Genomic DNA, 10,080 nt, shown 5'->3' with positions numbered 1-10,080 from the left:
AGAACAATTAACCAGAGACAGCAGCGAAATAAGAAAATAAACAGTACCAAACACCAACAATAGAGTGTGCAAGGCAGGGAAGGATTCCCCGGTGATCCCTCACCACGTAGAACCATCTGACCCCACATCTTGGAAAGCTGGGGAGAACCCCCCGGACTCCATCCCCCTGCACGTGGCTGAGGTGGGATCAATAACCCAGGTCCTGATCCTCCTGCAACTGCACAAGTTAACCCTGTCCTGGCCAGAACCAGCACACTGCCCACCCCTGTGGTGGGCTGGACCCTCCTGATGCCCTGTGCCCATCACAGCTGCTCTATCACTGCCCTCCACAGCTGGGCAGGGAGAGAAAATACAGCCCAAAGTTCAGGAGTTGAGATAAGGACAGGGAGAGGCCACTCACTGATCACTGTCATGGCCAAAATAGACCCAACGTGGCAATATTTATTGAATTTATTACTAACAGAGGAGGAGAATGAGAAGTAAAATAAAGCTTAAAAACCCCTTTGCCCCACCCCTCCCTCCTTCCCAGGCTCTGCCTCCTCCCTCCAGTGATGCAGGGGAATGGGAATGGGAGGCATGGTCAGGTCATCCCACATTCCTGACGCTGCTCAGGGAGAGGGGTCCTTCCCCTGCTCCAGAGTGGGGTCCCTCCCACGGGAGACATTTCTCCATGAACTTCTCCAGTGTGAGTCCTTCCCACAGGCTGCAGTTCTTCAGGAACTGCTCCAGCACGGGCCTTTCCTAAATGTAGATCGCAATGTTTGAAGGTCCCACCATCCATTGCTCTCAGTACGGTCTTTAACAGTCCATTATTCCATTCACCTTTCCCAGAGGCTGGGAATTATCCCATGACAGGGAGAATGATCCCCCTGCTCCATCCCGAGCTCTCTGGCCCAGGGCTCCACGAGGCTGGTTTTGAAAGGACTCCCACTGTCCCACTCAGTTCTCTTTGGGGGCCGTGTCACCGCAGGACTTGATGTCCACGCCCAGGATGGTGTTCCGTGGGCACCGTGGGTGGCACTGGCTGCTTATGGAGGTGCCAGGTGAGCTTCTCAGAGCGGGCCAACTTCCAGTGCCGCCTCCCCAGGAGCACTCGTGGGGCTTCTCACCCGTGTGGGGGGAGCAGAGAGGGGGCAGCGCTGCCACAACGTCCCCCACGCGCCTCCCGGCAGTTCCCGGGGAAGGGCAATCCCTCGGGAATTCCCAGAGCAGGGCGATCCCTCGGCACCTCCTCCCAGCCTTCCTCCAGCGCGGGCCGCGGGCGCCACCGGGTGCCCGAGCGCTGCCGTCGGGTCCTGACAGCAGCACAGCCCGACCCGGATTTTGGGGGGCACTGCCCCGGCACAGCAGCCCCCATGGCACAGGCGGGGTCCCAGCCCCGCTCACGGGGGCACCGGGAGTCCCCCGGCGCCGAGGGACTCTCCAAGCACCGGGGCTGGTGAGGAGCGGGGAGCCCCAGCTGGGCACTTTGGGCCCCCAGAGGGACTCCCCAGTCTCTGGCAGAGGGTGCCAGCACTCCCCAAAACACCCCTGAGCCATAAAGGACCCCCTTCTGTTTTTTTCAGAAAGCACCTGCTGCCCCAGAAACCTCCCCAAGCCTCCAGAGTGCTGGCATCCTGTGCCAGGGCCGGGGTGTTTCCTCTGGGAACAGGGGGCCTCTTGGGAGGTGCCCTTTGGGGAGCCCTTTGGAGGTGCTGCCGCCCTCTGTCAAGGTTCAGGGCGGCCCCTTTAGATAACTTTATGGCACTTCTTGGGCTCTGGACTGGCCCTTTTGGGGTACACAAAGCCATGTCCCGGGGACCCTCCTGCCCCACCGCTAGGCTGGTTATGGGGACTCCCGGTGCCCCCGTGAGCGGGGCTGGGACCCCGCCTGTGCCATGGGAGCTGCTGTGCCGGGGCAGTGCCCCCCAAAATCCGGGTCGGGCTGTGCTGCTGTCGGGACCCGACGGCAGCGCTCGGGCACCCGGTGGCGCCCGCGGCCCGCGCTGGAGGAAGGCTGGGAGGAGGTGCCGAGGGATCGCCCTGCTCTGGGAATTCCCGAGGGATTGCCCTTCCCCGGGAACTGCCGGGAGGCGCGTGGGGGACGTTGTGGCAGCGCTGCCCCCTCTCTGCTCCCCCCACACGGGTGAGAAGCCCCACGAGTGCCCCTGGGGAGGCAGCACCCGCTCCGAGGAGCTCCCCCGACTCCCGCCGCCACACGGGCATCTGGCCCTTTCTCACCTTGGGAGCCGTGGCAAGGGCAGGGGCAGGGGGGCGATTGGCTCTTCCCTCTCCATCCCCACCTTCTGTCCCAGCAGGAGAAGTGATGTCAGATGTCTCAGAATTCCAAATTCACTGAGGTTGGAAAAGACCTCTGAGACCATCTCGAGTCCCCCCTGTGCTCGACACCCACGTTGTCCCCCAGCCCAGAGCACTGAGTGCCACGGCCAGTCCTTCCTTGGACACCTCCAGGGCTGGGAACTCCAAACCTCCCTGGGCAGCCCCTGCCAATATCTAATTACTCTTTCTGGAAAGAAGTTTTCCCTGATATCCAATCTCAGACTCCCGTGGAGCAACCTGAAGCTGTTTCCTCTCACCTTGTCACTTGTTAATCTGTCACATGTTACTGACACCCCCCATTCCCTCCTCCTGTCAGGGAGCTGCAGAGCCAGAAGGTCCCCCCTGAGCCTCCTTTTCTCCAGGCTGAGTCCCCCCAGCTCCCTCAGCTGCTCCTGCTGCTCCAGCCCCTTCCCAGCTCCGTTCTCTTCCCTGACCCATCCCATAAGGCAGTTTCTTCACGGCACAGTGACACAGAAACAACCCGAGCTGGTACCTCAGGGGAGGACTCCCAACAAAGGAACCCCTGGCCTTTTATTCCCTCCCAGTCCAAGCGCTTTTCCTCTGCATTCCCTGGCTTCTGCTCTGTCTCCCAGTGTCTGTCCACCGATCTTCGGGCTTTTTGTTAATCAAAACATCCTCACCCCTCTGCTTCTCCGTTTCGGGGGGCTTTGGTGCCAGCCCTGGGCCCCCCCAAGCGGGGACTCCATCCTACCCCTTGCTGTGCTGCGAGCCCTGGGGCGGGGGCGGGTCTGTTTTCGCTTGTGTTGTTCGACCCGACGGGCAATTTGAGCCTCCAGAGCTGTGAGCTTTATACAAACTCGTTTTTCCGACACGGGAGTAACAGCGGAAAGAGCGGGGTTTGCTCCGTGTGTGCCGCGCTTTGGGGCAGGGAGAGGGGCCGAGCTGGGCACAGCGAAGCGTTTGGGTTTGATCATCTCCCTCCTCCCAGGAACTGGGAAAGAAATTTCAGTGCTGTGGAAAAATGCGGCTTTTCCTTCCTTTTGCCCAACGCCCGCAGGACACAGCAGCACCTCGACCTGCCTCTGGCTTCAGCAGTGACTCCCGAGGCGAACCCCTCAGCCAGCCCTGCGGCATCCCCGGACCCCCAGGTGGGGCAGGGGGGGACAAACCCCTCCGAGGTGGCAGTGAAGGGGTTGGTGGTGCCCCACCACTGCCCCTCCCCGACATCCTTCCCTATTGATGTGGCTTTTTTTTTTTTAATTTATTTATTTACCCTGGTTTATTTTTATTTTATTAATTTATATTTTATTTTTAATTTCTACATTATTTTGGAATTTATTTTTATATTATTTTAAATTTATTTCTATATTATTTTTAATTTCCATTTGATTTTTTATTTTTTTAATTTTTATTTTATTTTTACTTTGGGCTTTTATCTTTTTTACGTTGGCTTAGTTGCTTGTTAAAAAAAAAAACTTTTGAAAGGCAAAAGAAAAAGGAATCTTTAAAGGTAAAAAAACCGACTTTTTAAAGAAGCTCGGCCAAATATCCCGAGAGCAGGTGATGGGTTTCCAGGGAGACACGTGTCCATCGTGGAAGCAGCGGGGGCAGCCGAGCTCCTCCCTGCACTGCTCCAGTTTGCCGGTGGAGGAGCCAGACGAACTGCAACAAAAGAGAGGAAGTTTTCCAAGGAAAACCCAAGGTGTTGTGTGAGATTCTCGCCTTGTGGCCCAAACCCTGAGGTGTTTGTGCCCAAACCCTGAGGCACCGCCTGCGGGTGGTGCTGAGACCTGGCAGGGGAGAAACGCGCTGCACCAGTGATGGGACAGCTTTGTCTTATCCCTGAGAGGGAAAAGTGTCTCAGGTACCAGTGCTGGCTGAGCTCACTCCAGTGGGAATGTGCTTTCAGGGAAAAGTACCTTTTTCCCTGATTTCCCCCCTGCATCCTGCCGTGCGTCTCCTGCGTGTGGGCATTGGCTGGAGGTGCCAGTCTGTCACTCGTGAGGGGAGCCCCTGAGCAAACACCCCCTCTGCCCGGAGGAGGCCTCATGGGGTGATGCCCTCACCTCATGGGATGAGCTGAGAAAGGCCTCAGACCACTCCACCCCCCTTTGTGGGACCCCCTGTGCTCTGTCTGGGTCCAACATCACCTCCTTCATCCTTTCTCCTGCCCTGGGACACCTTTGGTGGTGCTGGAGCTCAACATCTCCTGGTCCCTTGGCAGGGTGGCTGCTGGGGTGCAGCCCCCAGGTCTTGGGGAAAGGCACAGAGGTTTGGGGGTCCCACAGGGCCCTGGGACACACCCACGTGACAAAGGGACATCAGTCCCCTCTCCGTTGGCATCACCCTGTGGTTGGAGAAGATGCCAAGCTCCTGCCCAGCTGCTGGAATCATCATCCCAGGAGGTCCAGGCTCTGCTCCCCCGGGTGAGGCCCTCAGGGCACTAATTGGCCATAATTGCTGTGAGCAGCCCCACCCAAGACCCCAACCCACAGCCGTGGGCCTATTTAAGCTTGGCCTGGGACACTCAGCTCCCCCTTTAGCTGTGTTGGAGCTGTTTTGGCACCTCCACAGCCATGGACCCTCCTGGCTCTCTACCTTGGACCTGCCTCATCCCTGTGATCCTGTTGGTGCCCCACCCCAGAGCAAGGTGAACCCCCCAGAGGGGTCTGTGCCACCCCCTTCCTTGGAGCAGGTGGTCCCTGAGCTTCAGCAAAGCCCCTCAGTGGCTGCAGAGCTGCCAGACCCTGTGGAATGAGGGACCATCCAGCTCCACATCCTCTGGGGGGGTTCTCCAGAGGCTGGGTAGGGTTGTGCTCGTGGCTTGGCTCTTCCCTCAGTGGGTGCTGGAGGGTCTCCCTGTGTGGTGGGAGCAGATGGTGTTCCCAGCATGGTCTCACTGGGTACAGGCAGCAACAGCTCAGACTGGGTTGGACTGGGGGGAACTGGGTTTTGCTGCAGCTCTCGAGGTTGGCTTTGTTTTTGGGCACTGCCCTCCCCAGTGGGCTTGGGGAGGACAGGGGGTTAAACCCCTGGGTGCAGTGGGTGTCCCTGGGCTGGGCTCCCCTTGTGGAACCGGGGGGTGGATCCTGTTGCAGAGCCCCCAGGTCCATCCCTGCAGCCCAGGGGGGAACATGGGGAACCGCCCTGCTTGGTTTCCAGGTTTGGCAAAGGTCTGAGCCTGGGTTTTTAGGGATAAAAAAGGCAGATACTGTCCCCTTCCTCCCACCTGCCATTTGGCCTGAAGATTTACCTCAGCCTCAGGCCCTTCTGCTTCCTTCCCACCTTCCTTTCTTCCCCGGAATGCCTGAAATAGCTGCTCAGTTTCCCTGCTGGGGGCTGTGAGACATCCCAGTGCTCCAGCAGCGCCCGACTGGGGACACTGGGGGCCTCCCCAGCTCCACGGGCTCTCTCCCCATCCCCTGCAGAATTTAGCAATCCCAAAATCGCTCCCTGCTGAGGATGAGCAGCGACTGAGAGGGGTCTGCAACCTGGCTGGGGGGTCCTGGTGTCTGGTGGCACCCTTGGGGTGCGCAGGGGATGGCAATGCCCTTGTCCCAGGGGTGCCACACTCATCCCTCTCCTCGCTCCGGGGTCACCCGAGGTCCCTCCGGAGGGTTCCCGGCCCTTTCCCGGTGGGTGCGGGGCCTCTCCCGGCACTGCTCAGACTGGTTTAGCAAGTGGATGATGGGGCGGCCGCTTCTCCTTTGAAGGGCTCCCGGGAAGGGATTTGATGGCTGGAAAACCTCCCGAGGAGGAGAAAGGAAGAGACAAAAATAGGTGGTTTTGGGTTTCGCTGGGGGAGCGGGGCAGGCGCGGGGTGGCTCCGGCAGCTTCGCGGACCTTTGTCTGCTGGTCGTGGGGAAAGGTAAGGGGGGTTTGTCCCCCTTCCCGGGCCAGCCTGTGACTCCCAGAGGAATTCCGAGCAGCACCCAGGCTGAACCAGGAGCGCCCGGCCCCAGGGAGGCAGAGAGGATTTGGGATGTCCATCACGTCACAGCAAGAGGTCGGTGCTCCAGCCGCTGCTTTGGGGGTGAGGAGAGGGTTTGGAGGGGGCAGCAGGGGAAGGAACAGCTGCTGCAGGAGGAAAGCAGGGCTTGGGACCCCCAGCCAGGGTCTGGCCCCTTCCCCTGTCCCCATCTCGTGGGTGGGATGTGCTGTGGGACCCCGGCAGGGATGGGACTGGGCTGTGCTGCTGGGCTGTTACCCCTTGGGGGTGGCTCTTGGGACCCAGCCCAGTGGTGGGGTCTGAGGATGGGTGGGAGCTTCTGGGGCTCACCCAGGCTGGGGGTGCCCGTGGCTGCCAGCTGTGCCTGGGATAATCTGGGAGGCAGGAGCTGAGGTTCACTTCCCAGACCGATCCAGACTGCCTCAAAATTCGGTGCCTTTCTTGCCTTTTAGCTCAAGTTTCTGGAACTCGGGGCTTCAGACATTGCTGCTCCCTCTGCTTGCAGGTGAGAGAAGGACCCGGGTGTCCTTCCTCACCATCCCCATGCACCCCAAGAGCTCGAGGATTGGGGATCAGGGGCTGACTCCCACCTCTCCCACCAGCACCCCCTCCCCTCCTTGGCACTGCAAAGAGCCTTTAGCCCTGGCCCGTGGGCTGAGACACTGCAGAGCTTCATCACCCCCTTCCCAGGCTCTCCCTTCCCCAAGCCCCCTTCAGCACCTCGACTTTTCCCCACAGAAGGCAATTCTGCACGGAATGATGGAGGGAAGGAGAGGAATGTCGGGAGGGAGGTGTGTGGTGTGGCCGGGTCAGGGAGAGCTGCCCTTATCGCTGCTCCAGTCGTGCTGTCCCCGCCGGCACGTGGAGCCACAGAGGGACCCTGTGCCAGCGGGGTGTGCCCGGGGGGCCCCGGGGCAAAGTCCCGGCTGGGGGGATGTACTCAAGGCCAGCAGCAGATAAGGGCCCTGCCGTGGCTTTGGCCCATCCCTGCAAGGGGAAACTGCTCTGCCTTGGGAAATCGCAACCAGGTTAATCCCTGCAGGGCAGGCACGGCCTGGAGGGTGCTCTGCTTGAGAAATGGGGGCACCCGGCCCCGGGGCTGACAGGTCACACTTTGGTGATGGGCTGGAGAGAAAAGGAACTCTTTTGGTTTATATAATTTATCACAGAATCCCAGAATGGTTTGGCTTGGAAGGACCTTAAAGATTATCTAATCCATCCCTGACCGTGGCAGGCACACCTTCCTCTATCCCAGGTTGCTCCAACCTGGCCTTGGACACTTCCAGGGCTGGGGCAGCCACAGCTTCTCTGGGCAACCTGTGCCAGGGTCTGCCCACCCTTGCTGTAAAAACCTTTCCATGTGTGGTCCTGCAAGGCTTGGTGGGGACACCCCCTCTGCCTGGTGTTCCCTGGGAGCTGCTCCAGCAGCAGCACAGCTTCCCTGCAAAACAAAGCCCTGCAGGGCTGCTGGCAGGGCCAGAGCTTTTCCTGTGTTTGCTTTTCCAAGGGTTTGGTGTGCTCAGCCCCTGCCAGCTGATGCTTCTTGGAGCCTGGTGTGGGAATGGCAGCTGGGAGACCCCAAACCTCTGCTGTGGCTCCTGGAATCATCTGAGTGATCACAGGCCTTGTGTGGCCCCTATGAAGTCCCCAGAGTGGCAGGAACTCCCTCCCTTCCCTATTTCTGTGCTCCTTGAGTCCCCTGAAGGTGGTGGGTTATCCTCGAGGGGGATGACAGCAACATTCCCCTTCAAGGGCACAGCCTGTGTGGGAATCCTGCCTGGGAGACACAGGGAAGTGGGGGAGGGAGGTCCTGGGGCTGATTTGGGGTAGGTGAACATGGAGAGGGAGCAGAGACCAGGCTGTTGCTGAGCCTGGCACAGTGCAGCGCCCTGGGAAGGGTCTGGGGACACTGGGGACAGAGGAGAACAGGTTGTGTTTTTTTTTTTTTCTTTGCCAGAAAGATGATTTTTATTCCCCTGTATCTCTGGATTTTTTTCACTCCTTTCTTTCAAAAAGTGAAACCCAAACACAGTTACTTGCGTTGTTTGTTGCTGTGCCTTTCCAGCTTTTCCTTAGTTGTTGTTTTGGGGTTTTTTCTCTCCCTGAGGTTTGTCCCTTTTATTTTTGTCCCTTTTTCTCCCCGGGAATGAGAACTGCAAGCAGGAACCTCCTCTCTAAAAACCAGTTTTCATGCCAAACTCAACCACTTGTCAGAAAACTGATGTTTTCTTATTAAAAAAACGGCTGTGGATGTAAAAAAACTTACATAACCCCCTGGTTTCAGGGCAGGGGACTCAATGTGGGAGATGGTGTCCCAGCTGGGGGGTGCTGCACCCCTTGAGGTGGGCACTGAGTCCCTCCATCCTTGGGGAGCTGCTCGGACGTGCCAGAACTGCCTGGATGTGATGGAACGAGGCTGATGAGGAGGCTCCTGGCCAGGCTTCCTGGCTGCCCCCTTGGGGCTGGGCAGTGAGTTCAGGGGTGCTGGAGCTTCCTGAGCACTGTTTTGGATTGTGGCTGCTGGAGAACCTCCTGGACACCCTTTTGGGTTTGGGGACTGAGTCCTGGAGTGCCAGAGCTTTCCAAGCACCGTGTCAGAGTGTGGCTGATGTTGAAGCTCCCGACCACCTCCTTGGGGTTGGGAACTGAATCCAGGGGTGCTGGAGCTTCCCAAATACCAAGTCAGAGTGTGGCTGATGTTGAAGCTCCTGGTCACCCACTTGGGACTGGGAACTGAGCTGGGGTGACAGAGCTTTGTGAGACCTGTGTTGGAGTGTGGCTGATGTTGAAGCTCCTGGTCACCCACTCAGGGTTGGGGACTAAGTCCAGAGGTGCCAGAGCTTCCCAAGCACCATGTTCAGATGTGGCTGTTGGAGAACCTCCTGCCTGGGGTTGGGAGTGGAGTCTGGGGATACTGGAGCTTCCCAAGCACCGTGCCAGAGTGTGGTTGATGTTGAAGCTCCTGGCCACTTGCTCAGGTTTGGGGCCGGGGGCTGGGAGTATGGGATCTTCCTGAGCACCATGTTGGAGTGTGGCTTTTGGAGAACCTCCTGTCTACCTGCCTGTGGCTGGGGACTGAATCCAGGGGTGCTGGAGCTTCTCAAGCGCTGTGTTGGAGTGTGACTGACACCAAAGCTCCTGGCCACCCTCTTGGGGTTGGGAACTGAGTCTGTGGGTGCTGGACCTTCCTGAACACTGTCAGAGTGTGGCTGCTGGTAAAGCTCCCAGCCACCCATGCAGGGTTGGGCAGTGAGTCCAGGGATGCTGGAGCTTCCTCAGCACCGTGTTGGAGTGTGGTTGGTGTTGAAACTCCTGGTCACCCTCTCGGGGTTGGGGGCTGAGTCTGGGGGTACTGGATCTTCCCAAGCACTGTGTCAGAGTGCAGCTGACACTGGAGCTCCTGACCACCCACTTGGGTTTGGGAACTGAATTCCCAACCGCCGTGTGGGAGCTGTTGGAGACCTGCCTGGGGCTGGGGGCTGGCTGCTGTGGTGCTGGATGATCCCGAGTGATCCCGAGCCCCGTTGGGAGCGTGTCTGCCCATGAAGCTCCCGCTCAGCCTTTTATGTGCGTGTGTCCCAGCAGAGCCTCCGGCAGGGCCATCACCAGGAGCCTGATTGGCTCCGCTGCTTCCAGGTTGGCGTTGGTGTTCCTCCTGTTCCTCCTCCCCAGCCCAGGTAGAGCCTTCCCTGACCCGCCACCTCCCACGGTTACAACTCGCTCCGGCTCGCCTCTACCTCCAGCTTTTTTTTCCCCTTTCCCCTCCCCTTCCTTGTTTTTTTTTTTTTTTTTTTTTTTTTCCCCCTTTTTCCCCCCCTTTTTTTTTATTTGAAATATTATTTGGCCATCAG

Source organism: Myiozetetes cayanensis, unplaced genomic scaffold, assembly GCF_022539395.1.
Source record: "Myiozetetes cayanensis isolate MyiCay16 unplaced genomic scaffold, myiCay2020 scf15, whole genome shotgun sequence".
Lineage (NCBI taxonomy): Eukaryota > Metazoa > Chordata > Aves > Passeriformes > Tyrannidae > Myiozetetes > Myiozetetes cayanensis.
The sequence above is the reverse complement of the archived record's forward strand: the minus strand, read 5'-3'. Positions refer to the sequence as shown.